General features: G+C 51.9%; 1 protein-coding gene across 13 annotated transcripts in view; it reads right to left on the bottom strand.

Moving 5' to 3' along the window:
* Positions 1–13,259, bottom strand: part of SEMA5B (semaphorin 5B) — a 132,040-nt gene that overhangs the window by 70,854 nt on the left and 47,927 nt on the right. The window contains exon 1 of one of the 13 annotated variants that reach the window (XM_084990996.1): positions 7,021–7,181. The exons of the other annotated variants lie outside the window; for them this stretch is intronic. The gene's annotated coding sequence lies outside the window, so the exon portion shown is untranslated. Of the gene's footprint in view, positions 1–7,020; positions 7,182–13,259 lie in introns of those variants that run through there. 13 annotated transcript variants of the gene reach the window in all.

Below are 13,259 nucleotides of genomic sequence, written 5' to 3'. Positions count from 1 at the left end.
CACAGCCACAGCAACGCAGGATCCGAGCTGCATCTGTAACCTTACACTACAGCTCACGGCAACGCTGGATCCTTAATCCACTGAGCAAGGCCAGGGATCGAACCCTCAACCTCATGGTTCCTAGTTGGATTTGTTAACCACTGAGCCACGATGGGAACTCCGGTCTGCACCCCTTGTTTCAGAAATCTGGGAACTAGAAGTAACTGAATCCCAAGGTCCCCAGGAAAAATCACTCTCAATGCCCTCTTTGGGGCGTGACCTATATTGAGACCAGGGCAGGAATAAGAAGCCATGGTGTCACGCTCCCCAACCCTGGCTTGTGTTCAGATTACATTTTGTCCTTCTCTGCCCTCCACCCCCACCCCCAGCTTCCCATTAGGGATGCCAAGCAGGTCTGGGTCCCCAGACCCCTGGGAGGAGCCAGCCAATGGGGCTGCCAAGTCCAGGGTACATGAACTGGTGGTCTAACTCAGCTTCTGAGATGCAGCCAGATGAGGACAGGACCCTGGACCTCTGTGCTGCAGGCGCATCTCCTCCCCGACCCCAAGGTCTGTCTGGCTGTAGAAGGTGCTGGAGTCTGCCCCTTTTCTCTTATAAGAGGAAGAAAGAAAAGCAGTGGGAGGGATGGAGGGGGAGGGAGGGAGGGGTGTAATAGGACGGAGACTAGAAGGGAACAAAGAAAACTGAAGAGCTCATTTGTTAAGGTCATGAAAGGGAGGGAGCTTTTTTCCAATGTTATTGCTCTTATGATGGTGATTGGGCCACACATGAAACAGGGAAGGGATAAGAGGCTGGAGTCGGTGCTGAAGTTGTGTGATGCTGCAGACTCGGTGGGTTGCAGATTCCGAGGGCGGGCACAGTGTGGAGCCCAGTGTGTGGGGAGAGAGTAATCCTGGGATTCCTCAAACCCCTCCAGGGTTACCTCTCCAGGCTCAGTTCCTGGTGATCTGGGTCCTGTCAGCTCAGATTCCTGAACTTCCAAAACAGAATTGGGTCTCAACTCATGGGGCAAGGTCAGGCATTGGCTAGAAACTGGCTGCCATTCCCGGCTCAGGCCACATCAGTGCCCAGATCCATCTGGCAGCAAATGGTTGGCTGAGGGAAGCTGGGTCCCCCATCTGCTCCCCATGCAGGCCATGCCCTGCAGTCCAGGGAGCAAGAAGGCTTATAGGTGGTTCCCTACTGATGGGGCAGGGCGGCTGGGACAGAAAAGAGGGCCCAGCAGCCCCACAGTCCAGCTCCAGCACGAAGCCTTTCCAGGAATTGCTCCCATGCCCCTCTCTTGCCAGGTGGGCCTTATCTCTCCTGGCAGATGAAAGACAGTTCTGAATAAATACCAGGCCTGGGCCTGCCTCACCACTACTGCCCCAAACACACTCTCAACATGCACGTGTGCCTAAGGGTGCACACTGACCTGTGCACACGCACACATACACTGATGCCTCAGGTCCAAACTCACTCCCATGAGGCTTCTCCTGCAGGTGCAATAATGTGGCCTCACTGCTGCCTCAGCCCTGGGCAGCTACAAAGCAGGTGACTGGTCCTCCTTGTTGAGGGGTGGGGCTGTGCTCAAGGGCTTTGTAGGTGGACAGTCCTTAGGACCTGCTGGGGGGCAGAACAGAGAGCTTCAGCCCTGGGCCAGGGGATGAGAGGAGAGGAGGGGAGTCTGTAAGAGAAGTACAGTGAGCTCTTTCTGACCCGGTATAAAAGCAGCCCTTTTTAGAGACAGAAAGATGGTCAAGCTCGGACAAAGCCCTTCCAGTGCTTAATGAATGTCTCTCTTTAAACCTGGTCATTGGTGCCAAAGCCCCTTAAGCTTTGCATTCATGGAGCCCAGTGAGAATACTGGCTAACAGGCTTACTATTTGCAGGCATTTTTCTAGAAGGACTTTATGACTCACCCGGCGGGTCTTGCCCCTCCCCCACGCCATCTCCCTTTCCATAATGGACCTGTCTGGGCATAGCATGGCCCTGGTCAGGGCCATTTGGAGGAGCATCTGAAAGGCAGGACTTCTGGGGAGGTGCCTGGTATCCTCTGCTCAGGCCCAAGGACAGCAGGGGCAGAGGAGGGACTGGGAAGCAATGTCATTTTTCTCCTAGAAGCTTTAGTCCAGTGTCTGCAGCTGTGGATGAGGAGGGCCAGAGGATGGGTGCTGGGCTGGGGCCAGGGCCAGGGCGGGGGTGGGGGTGGGGGTGGGGGTGGGGGGCGGCAGTGGAGGGAGGCACAGCTGAGCCCCTGCCTGCCAGGAAGGCAGCCGCCTGCTGGTGGGGAGGGAAGATGGTGACTGCTCCCCAGTCCAGCCGCGCCTGTCCTGGCTCATCTCAGCCTGGGCTGGGGAAGTGCCTGGGACACTGATGATAACTTGAAGAGGTGAGGACCAAGGCAGGGACCCGTTGGCCTCCTCCTCCCGGCCTTTGTGTGAACACACTTTGTTTGAGCCCTGCGTTCACATCCCAGCCCTGGCATTTCGTAACCTTTCTGAGTTGGTTTCTTCACGTTAAGACCATGCAGGGCAGTATGAAGATTAAAAAGATAATGTCTGCAAAAGCACCCAGCACTGGCTGGCACCTAGAAAGCCCTCGATAAATGTCAGCCATTGTTTTATCATCATCATTAGTGCTGGGATTATGCGGACCCTCCACGGCGCTCACTCCAGATGCTCACAATAGCCTCCCAAGCATGCTCCCTAGCTCTCATCTCTCCAATCCATCCCACACAGAGCTGCCAGAACAACGGTCAACTGTGATGATTTGGTCCCATTATTCTGCTGCTAATAAGCCTCTACCAGCTCCCCACTGCCTACACGATCACATCCAAAGGCTCTTTCCATCCGGCACAAACTATCCTTCCTGCCTCCCCTCTGGCCATTCCCTGTGCATCCCCACCTGGTCAGCTCATCCCAAGTCTAGCCACCCCTTGTGCACTTGCCCGCCCCTGTGCCTCTGCTTCTAGGACTCGCTTCATGCAGAATTCCTCTGCTCCAATGAAAGTCTTCCACTCTTCAAGGCTTGCACAAACACCTGCTTTTCTGCACAGCCTCTTCCGACCCTGGCATAGCTAATAGCTTCCTCGGCTGACGGACGCAGCACGTGGCTTAGGCTACTCTCAGCACTGATCCACCCTGCGTGTGGCTGTGTATGTGAGGGCAGTACTTCTCAAAGGGTGGTCCCCTGGACCAGCCGCATTTGCAGCCCCTGGAAACTTGTCAGAAATGCAAGTTCTGGAGTTCCGTCGTGGCTCAGCGGAAACGAATCTGACTAGCATCCATGAGGATGTGGGTTCGATCCCTGGCCTTGCTCAGTGGGTTAAGAATCAGGCATTGCTGTGAGCTGTAGTGTAGGTCAAAGATGAGGCTCGGATCCTGAGTTGCTGTGGCTGTGGTGTAGGCCAGCAGCTACAGCTCCGATTCAACCCCTAGCCTGGGAAGCTCCATATGCTGCTGGTATGGCTCTAAAATGACAAAAGAAAAGAAAAGAAAAGAAATGCAAGTTCTCAGGCCCCAGCCTAGACCTACTGGCTGAGAAAGGCTGGGGATGATGCCCAGCACTCCAGATTCTGATGGACTCCCAGTTGGGGAACCCCTGGTGTAAGGTCTCCGTACCTTACAGGTGGAGCCTGAAACACAGAGGAAGTGATGGGTTAGACCAGATCCCCTGGGTAGCTTTGAAAAACTACTGCCCCCTGCAGAGATCCTGATTTAATTGGTCTGGGGTAGGACCTATGTAGCCACGTTTTTTTTTTTTCCTACTAAACGTTTATAAATACCTCCACAAATATAAAGCAGTTAACAGATTGTACTGTGAACACCTGTTTGCTTACCATCAACATTTGGCTGTATTTGCTTTATCACATATCCATCCATCATGCTTCTATCCATGCATTCATCCATTTTATTTTTTGATACATTTCAAAGTTGCAGACATTATGCACATTACCCAAACACATGTAAGTGATTACAACCCCCTGTAGGTGTGTCCACGGTGCCGCCAGGGCTGCTCTGACCTCAGCTGGGAACCTCTGCCAGCCTCCTAGCCTTCGTTTCCACTGTGAAATGAAGATGATGGTGGATGATGATGATGATGCCTGCTCTGCCTCCCCACGTTGGAGGGAGAGAATGAGATCACATCTGCGAAGGCCCTTTGCAAAGGGCTTGGAATTAGGAGAAAAATGATTGCTGACTCCAGGTTGGAAAGAGCTGTCACAGGTTGTCAGATAAAACACAGGATGCCCAGTGGTATTTGAGTTGCAGATAAGTGACAAATAATTTTTTCAGCATATGTCCCAAGTATTGCATGAGCATATTTATGCTAAAATGTTTTATTGTTTCTCTGAATTTTTTGTTGTTGTTGTCTTTTTAGGCCTGCACCGTGGCACATGGAGGTTCCCAGGCTAGGAGTCAAATCAGAGCTGCAGCTGCCAGTCTATGTCCCAGACACAGTAATGTGGGATCCAAGCCACATCTGAGACCTACACCACAGCTCATGCCAACACAGGATCCCCGACCCACTGAGAGAGGCCAGGGGTGGATACCACTGAGCCACGAAGGGAACTCCATTTCTCTGAAATTTAAATTGCACTGGCCATCCTGTATTTTGATTTGCTAAGTCTGGCAACAGGCACTAAACCCTATCCTGTGGAGGAGAGCGGGGATTGGATCCTCCACCCAGACAACAGCACCTACTGCTCTGCCCAGCCTGCCTCTCAGGTGCCTGGGAGCATGTGGCTATTGGCCAGGCCTAGTGGGCAGGGCCAGGCAGGGGTCTGCTTTAAGCTGTCATCTGCCAAGGTGTGATTGTGAGGGCCAGGCCCTCCATATATATGAAGGGAGGGAGATAGCAAGCAAGAGCAAGTGAGAGAGAGAGAGAGAGAGAGGACGATTGATTGATTTTAAGAAATGGGCTTATGTGATTTTAGAGACTAGCAAATCCAAAATCTGCAGGGTGGGCTGGCAGGCTAAAGACCCAGAGAAGAGCAGATACTGTAGCTCAAGTCTGAAGGCTCTCTGCTGGCAGAATTCCCTCCTGCTGGAGGGGAGGTCCGTCTTTGTTCTCATCAGGTCTTCAACTGATTGGATGAGGCCCACCCACATGATAGAGGGCAATCTGCTTTATTCAGAGTCCACTGATTTAAATGGCAATCTCATCCAAAAACATCCTTACAGAAACATCCAGAATAATGTCTGACCAGATATCTTGGTCCTGTGGCCCAGCCAAGTTGACACAAAATTAGCCATCACAGTCAGCAAGTCTCAAACATCAGGGCACAAAAGCATCACTTGGGGGAACTCATTAAAATGCAGGTCCCCAGGCTCCACCCAGAGATTTTGATGCATTAGCTCTGGCCCAGTGCCCAGGAGCCAGCATTTTAACCATCATTCCAGATGGTTCCACTCCAAAAGCTCCATGGGCCCACTTTGGGAAGCACTGCAGTTGGATTCATAATTATTTGCCGACTCCAGGAATGCTGAAGGCCACAGTGTGGGTGGGAAGGCTTCCAAGCCAGGGCTGGGCCACCCCTGCAAGCCTGTGTCCTGGGGGCTCTGGCGCAGGTGCAGTGATGGCAGATGGGGAGCCTGCCAGCTAGTCCCACCCCTGGAGGGGATCACAGTGGCGTCTGCAGACAGACACAGGAGACAGAGAGCAAGACTTGTGCCTACATCAGCTCTGGCACTAACCCAGAGGGCGAACCCCTGAACCTCTCCTGACCCCACTTGGACCCTGGAGTGCCTGTCTTTCTCCCATGTGAGTGGAGTTGGTGGACGTGCTCGGCCTCTCAGGAGCCGATGAGATCATGGCTCAGGAATCTGTGTGCAGTTGGTTGCCCCTGAAAAGAACCGCTCACTCAGCTGGGGAAGCGAGCAGCTGAATGTTCACAGGCTGGGCGGGTGGCGGGGATCGAGGGGTGGGGGGAAGCAGGGCAGCTGCAGGGACCCACAGCATCCCAAACACCCACCAGCTAGCATTCATCCTCTCCCGCAGAAAAAGGAAAATCGATCCAGGACAGAGGAAGCCTATATGACATCGCTTTTTTTTTTAATAGACTCCCATAGACCATGGGTCAAAGTTATGTCCTTGAAAACCCTAAGAGCTAAATGGTACCAGCCTGGGAGAGGAAGGAGTCAGGCAGAAAAAGAAATTTGGTGGTTTGTTAGGCTTATCTCCCGGCACCAGCTCACCTATAACATAGGGCTAGCAGGATGGAGGCTTCCACTGGGTGGCCCAGAATGAAGGTCCCCGGGGGAGAGGAAGCACAGGCCTCGTGCAGGAGGAAGCAGCCATCCTCGGCGCTCTGCACGTGCTTGATGCAGAGCACGTCGGCTCTCCGTTCAGCTCAAGTGGGTGCAGGGCAGGAGAGGAGGTTAATGGCTGTTCCGTCTTCCAGGCCCTTTAGTCCCCTGGTTCTGTACCCTGCAGCTCTGGGCTGTCTGTCTCAGCCACTTTAGAGTGACCACAAGGCCACCATGCCCTTTCTCCCCACTCGTCCTGCCCAGGCCCAGCTGACATTCTTCAGCCCTGTGAGTGATGGCACAGTGGCTGGGAAGGGGGTTCAGACAAGACGTGGGGCGCCAAGAACACCTTAAAAAGAAAGGCCAAAGGACTAGGACTCTGCAGCCCAGGCAAAGAACAAGTCCATCAATGGGATGGGGTGAGGGTGTCAAAATCCTCAAGTCTCTGAAGGGCAGTCACTTAGAGAGGATAACCAGTGACGCCTGTCACTCTGCAGACAGCAAGGCAGAGAGAGTGTGAGCCAAATATGAACCCAAATCTGAAGCCCAGAGCCCGGCCTGCCCCCTCCATCTCTGAGGGCACCCGGCTGCCACCCAGAAGAAACACAACTCCATCGGACACCAACCACAGAAGCCGGCCCGCAGCCCAGCACCCCCCAAACACCCATTACGGCCTGTCATCCATGAATATTTCCACACTCTCCCTGAGTCTATTCCTATATTTAGCTTATGCCACCTCTGGGGGTTATGAGTTCCATATAAGTTTACTACCTGCTGTGTAAATAGCACTTACTTTCATTTGTGCTAAAGCTGCCTTTTGCCAGCTTCAAGGGCTGCCCGCCGCCTCGATCTGATTTCAGGGATGTTGGAGATCAAGTCCACCTGTCACCTCAGCCACAGACTCCACAGGCCGAGGGGATGGCCACCGCCTCACGCTTCCTTCCTGCTGGAGTCCTGGTAGAATTTGAGTCTCACCTCAGACACAGTACATTAAAGAAGGAACGTGGGCTGTACACCCAGTTTTGCCCGCGTCAGAACCCAATGCCAGGCTCTTTCCTAGACCCTCAACCATAATCCTGAATGTTTGGCTGGTCTTTTCATCCAAACAAGCACACAGGGCCAAAGCTTTTAGGGGAGGGTTTCTAACAGCTCCTGAGATTTGCTGAGCTGTGGCACGGCCCTGGCAACTCACAACTTGCAGGCATAACTTTACATATCTTCCCTGAATGTGTGGCCTTACTTACGGGGTAAAGCGAAGTTGGCCTGTCGTCGGGCCCTACCCACCAGGTGATCTGACATTTCATCCCTTGGAAGCTTTTGATGCCATCTACATTTTCCTTTTTTTTTTTTTTTTTTTTTTTTTTTTTGGCCACACCTACAGCGTGCAGAAGTTCCCATGCCATCTCTGGCCTCTCTCAGAGGGGTTAAGGGTCCAGCATTGCCATGAGCTATGGTGTGGGTTGCAGATGCAGCTCAGATCCCATGTTGCTGTGGCTGTGGCATAGGTCAGCAGCTGCAGCTCTGAATCAACCCCTAGCCTAAGAACTTCCATATGCTGTGGGTACAGCTCTAAAAAGCAAAATAAATAAATAGAAAGAAAGAAAGAAAGAAAGAAAGAAAGAAAGAAAGAAAGAAAGAAAGAAAGAAAGAAAGAAAGAAAGAAAGAAAGGAAGAAAGGAAGAAAGGAAGAAAGAAAGAAAGGAAGAAAGGAAGAAAGGAAGAAAGAAAGAAAGGAAGAAAGGAAGAAAGGAAGAAAGAAAAAGAAAGAAAGAAAGAAAGAAAGGAAGGAAGGAAGGAAGGAAGGAAGGAAGGAAAGAAAGAAAGAAAAAGAAAGGAAAAAAGTTCCCAGGTTAGGGATTGAACCCTGGATCCTTAACCCACTGAGCCACCAGGGAACTCCAGATGTCACATACATTTTCTATCAGATTCTACTATCAGCTACTCCCCTGTGCAAAAAAAAATATCATTTCTGTTTTGTTCTTAAGCCAGTCGCTAGCTCATGATCCAAGGGACCCCAGAAGATCTCCCTGTCCCAGGTGTGGGATGCTGGCAGGGTGCGGTGAGCACACCCCCAAACTCCTTGGAGAGCTTCAAGGCCAGCGAGCCTTCTGGCTAACAGGGGCCTTCCCAGAGGCAAGGCAATGGCTCAAATTATTATAACTTTTTAATTGTGGTGAAGTATACAGAACAGTTACCATTTTAAGCATTTTTACTTTGTTTTTTGCTTTTTAGGGCTGCATGTAGAGCATATGGAAGTTCCCAGGCTAAGGGTGGAATCAGAGCTGCAGAGCCGCTGGCCTAAACGATAACCACAGCAACACAGGATCCGAGCCTTGTCTGTGACCTGCGCCAGAGCTCACAGCAGCTCTGGATCCTTAACCCGCTGAGCAAGGCCAGGGATCGAACCTGCCTCTTCATGGATACTAGTCGGTTTCATTACCTCTGAGCCACAGTGGGAACTCCGCCATTTTAACCATTTTTAAGGGTACAGTAGCATTATGCATATTCACATTGCTACCATCACCACCATCCTCTCCAGAACTTTCCTCTTCTCCAAAGGAAACTCTGTACCCGTTAAATACTAACTCTCCCTACTCCCCTCCCCCAGCCCCTAGTGACCACTGTTCTACTTTCTGCCTTTACTAATTTTGCTACTCTAAGGTACCTCATGAAAGTGGAGTCGTTCATTATTTGATCTTTCACTTAGCATAATGTCCTCAAGGTTCATCCATGCTGTAGCATGTGTCACCAAAAAAAAAATTTTTTTTTTGGCCACGCTTTCAGCATAGGGAAGTTCCTGGGCCAGGGAGTCTGAGTCGCGGTTTGACCTATGCCACAGCTGTGGCAACAGCAGATCCTTAACCCATGGTACCACAGTGGGAACTCCTCACCAAAAATTTTTTTTTTTTGCTTTTTAGGCCCACACCTGAGATGTATGGAGTTTTCCAGGATTTGGATCTAATCAGAGCTACAGCTGCTGGCCTACACCACAGCCACAGCAATGAGGGATCTGATCTGTGTCTGTGACCTACACCACAGCTCATGGCAATGCTGGATCGCCGACCCACTGAGTGAGGACAGGGATCGAACCCACATCCTCACAGATGCTAGTCAGATTCGTTTCTACTGCACCACAACAGGAACTCCCTCACCAAATTATTATTATTTTTTTTTGTCTTTTGTCTTTTTTGTTGTTGTTGTTGCTATTTCTTGGGCCGCTCCCACGGCATATGGAGGTTCCCAGGCTAGGGGTTGAATCGGAGCTGTAGCCACCGGCCTACACCAGAGCCACAGCAACGCGGGATCCAAGCCGAGTCCGCAACCCACACCACAGCTCATGGCAACGCCAGACTGTTAACCCACTGAGCAAGGGCAGGGACCGAACCCGCAACCTCATGGTTCCTAGTAGGATTCGTTAACCACTGCGCCACGACGGGAACTCCACCAAATTATTTTTTAAGATATGTCACCTTAAAGGTGGCATTTTGGTGAAGAAGGAATGGACACATTCACAGGATTGGCACCCATAAGTGTGGGCAGGTGCACACACTTGGCTCGTACAGATCCAGGTGTGTAAATGCCCATGGGCTTGCACACTCCCCTCCACACAACCTCCACAAATCCCAGAAGGCTGCCCTTGTGCCCTTTAGGAGTAGTTCTCAGACCTTCTTGTGCAGTAGTGACACCTGAAGAGGTGGTCACACTGCAGGTCCCAGCTGAGACTCCTATTGGGCACTTCATGGCACTGCTGCACTTGTAACAAGGGAAGGACCCGACACCAGCCCAAGCCCCTGTGCAGCCAGCCCTCCCTGCATGGCTTCTTGTGCAAAAAAGCAGGGGAGAGCTCTGTGGGGAAATAGGGCCACCACGTCCCCAAGGGCACTCCTGGCCTGTGAGAGTCATTCTAACTCCCAACACCCTTCCCATTTCTCTGGACAGTGCACACCAAGGGTGAGGCAGCATGCTGGGGGTCTGCGCAGAGAAGAGGCCAAGCAAGGAGTTCCAGGGAGTCCAGGTGGAACAAGACAAGAGCACCAAGGCTATCACACAGGCAGAGCTTGACACGGGCCATGAGCTTGACCTTGGCCAACAGTATTTTTTTTTTTTTTTTGTCTTTTCTAGGGTCACACCTGCGGCATATGGAGGTTCCCAGGCTAGGGGTCAAGTTGGAGCTGTAGCCAAGGGCCTAAACCATAGCCACAGCAATGCCAGATCCGAGCCGTGTCTGCGACCTCCACCACAGCTCACGGAAACTCGGGGTCCTTAACCCACTGAGCGAGGCCAGGGATTGAACCCACAACCTCATGGTTCCTAGTTGGATTTGTTAACCGCTGAGCCACGACGGGAACTCCCTTGCCACCCGTATTCTAAGCAAAGAAAGAAAGCACTTCTGGAGCAGGGAAGGCTCCTCAGAGGAGGTGGCCCCTGAGCTCGACAGGATCCTAACGGTACATAGAGAAGAGGCAGGAAAGCGAGGCAGGAAAGCGAGGCATGGTGTTAGGAGTCAGCCAGGATCCAGTGCGACACGGAGGGAGGGATGACTCCGAGTCAGGACTCTGGGTATGGCTCCAAGTGCTTTGCATTTAGCCGTATGACTGGGACAAATCTCCAGGTTTTACAGGCTCTGGTTCCTTGTGCCCAGAGCAGGGCTGGAATGACGGGATTGGAGGTTGGGATCTTGCTATGGAGGGCCTTGAATGCATTCCATCCAGGGAGAAGCTGGGAGCCAGTCAATGTTCTAGAGCTGAGACACATACTCCTTTGAGCTACAGGCTTGTAGGGAGCAGGGGTCTCTCTTGACCTGTGCCTGCCCCCACCCCCACCACAAGGTTGCTCAGGCTGGCCTGGCACCTCCCATCTCCTCCTCCTTTTCCACTTGGGGAATTGCCTTCAGTGAGTACATAACCCAGGGAAGCGGGTTTCCTCTGGCTCCTGGAAGGACTTGCAGCCCCCTCCCGGCACCCGTTCACAAAATCAGGAACTGTGAACTCTAAATAATTTATAAACATGTTAAATAAGACCAGTTCTAGCCTTGATCCCTGGGGAGCTCACTGTTACGACTTCCCTCATTTAATATCAGCCTGAGCCAGACATCATTAGGAAGGGAAATCTCTGTCTCTTTCTCTTTTCAAAATCATGTAGCTTAAACGGTTTGGGATTATTTGCTGCTGTGAATCATTCCTGCCCCTGCTCCCTCCCATTACGAGGATAATTAAGAACTGACTATGGTTGGCAAAAAGCATTCAACAGCCAACTTTTTATTTGGTTTTTCAAGTGCCCCAGCCCTCTCTGCCCGCGGCCCCCGCCCCCCGCCAGCCTTCCTTTTCTCGTCCCTGCAGCCTTGCAGCCCAGGTCCCCCCAGGGCTCCCCCCATGCAGGTCTGCTGCCTGTAAACACACTTGGGGCCCCATGGAAACCACACACTGAATGGAGGGAAAGTAGGGACACCATTCACTTTCCTCTTATTCCACTGCCCCATTTCCTCCAGGCACCTTGCCTGGTGTCCCTTGGGCCCGCAGCCAGAGTGCATTTGTTCGGCTGCCCTGGTCACCCGGGAATGGGGTGGGCTCAGATCCCAGACCTGTCCCCCAGCTGGTCATTCTTTCTTTCGAGAGTCATTCTCTCTGACCGGCTCCGGCAGGATTAGAGGCTTCAGGAGGAAGAGCGTGCCTCTGATAGCAGAAGGAGGGGTCCCCTCACTGGGCGACCTCCAAGGCTGGCCAGTCGAGGCCCTGTGGGATGAGGGGTCCCCAGCCCCCATCCCTCCACCCCACCACAGAGGCTCGTCAATGTCCTGCTGATTGGAGAGGGCCGGGGCTTGCAGCCAGCCTAATTCTTTGAAGGCGGCCCCAGAACTGGGGTGATCTTCATTTCCCAGCCCCCAACCAGAACCATGTCTAAATGAAAAATCCTAGAAATTCTTTTCGCAGTCTAACTTAAATCTTTTCTGCTGCAGATTCCATGCATCATGCTGTGTTCTGGGTTCAGAAAGCTGAGGTCCCGCCTCTTTTGTATAATAAATCATCGTGGAAACAAAGGTAAACCATAAAGACACACAGGAGGTCAAGCCACCTTTCAGGGGAGGTTGAGATTAGAATGCAACAAAGCTTCTAGGGCAGCTGCCAAAGCTTTAAGTCCCTAACCTTTATATAACCCATACCGAAAAGCTATTTTGTAGTTTTCTATATTTATTTTATAATATCTCAATTAACACTGGAAGGAAAAAATACATCATCAGAGGAGTTTCCGTTGTGGCTTAGCAGAAACGAATCCAACTAGTATCCATGAGGCTGTGAGTTCAATCCCTGGCCCTTCTTAGCGGGTTAAGGATCTAACATTGCCGTGAGCTGTGATGTGGGTCACAGACACGGCTCAGATCCAGCATTGCTGTGGCTGTGGTGTAGGTGGGCAGCTATAGCTCCACTTTGACTCTAGCCCAGGAACTTCCATCTGCTGCACCTGCAGCCCTAAAAAGACACCCCCCCCAAAAAAAAATCATCAGTGTGTCAAAAATAACCAATCAGTTGTGTGGTCATCCAGGGCCCTCTCCCCTGAGCTCTTCTTTGGGGTGAACAACCTCACTTCCTTCAGCATCTCCTTCAAGGTTCAGGACACCTGCACTGGTTAGGCAAACCCTGTGACATTTGTCGCAAGGGACCCTTTCAGGCCAGATGCTGCTGCGCCACTTAAAAGGGCAGAGAGCTGGGACAACCTTGAGCTTCCAGAACAGGCTGCACGAGCGCTTTGTGCGGGCTGACTCATAAAGACTCGAGAGAGGGAGAGTTTGGCCTAAGACTGCTTTTCCCCATGAGGTGGGGAGGAGGCCATAGCCCTTCCCTACCCTAATAGTTGTAGATACTGATGTTTACCAAAAAGAACCGAAGAATCTGGCAGCACCTGGTTGGCCAGGGTCATGTCATCTCAGCCTGGCACCAAGTAACTGCTCAAGAAAAGCTCGCTTCTGTGATTCCTCAATCACCACTGCCGTGAAGCGGGGAGGCTGGGGTGGCAGGGAACACCCCTATGAAGGGA

This window comes from Sus scrofa, chromosome 13 (genome assembly GCF_054392235.1).
Source record: "Sus scrofa isolate SSC_HxYL_T2T_F1_AM1 chromosome 13, Sscrofa_HxYL_maternal_Yorkshire_Landrace_v2.0, whole genome shotgun sequence".
Lineage (NCBI taxonomy): Eukaryota > Metazoa > Chordata > Mammalia > Artiodactyla > Suidae > Sus > Sus scrofa.
Note: the sequence above shows the minus strand (reverse complement) of the source record. Positions and strands in the feature narration are given on the sequence as shown.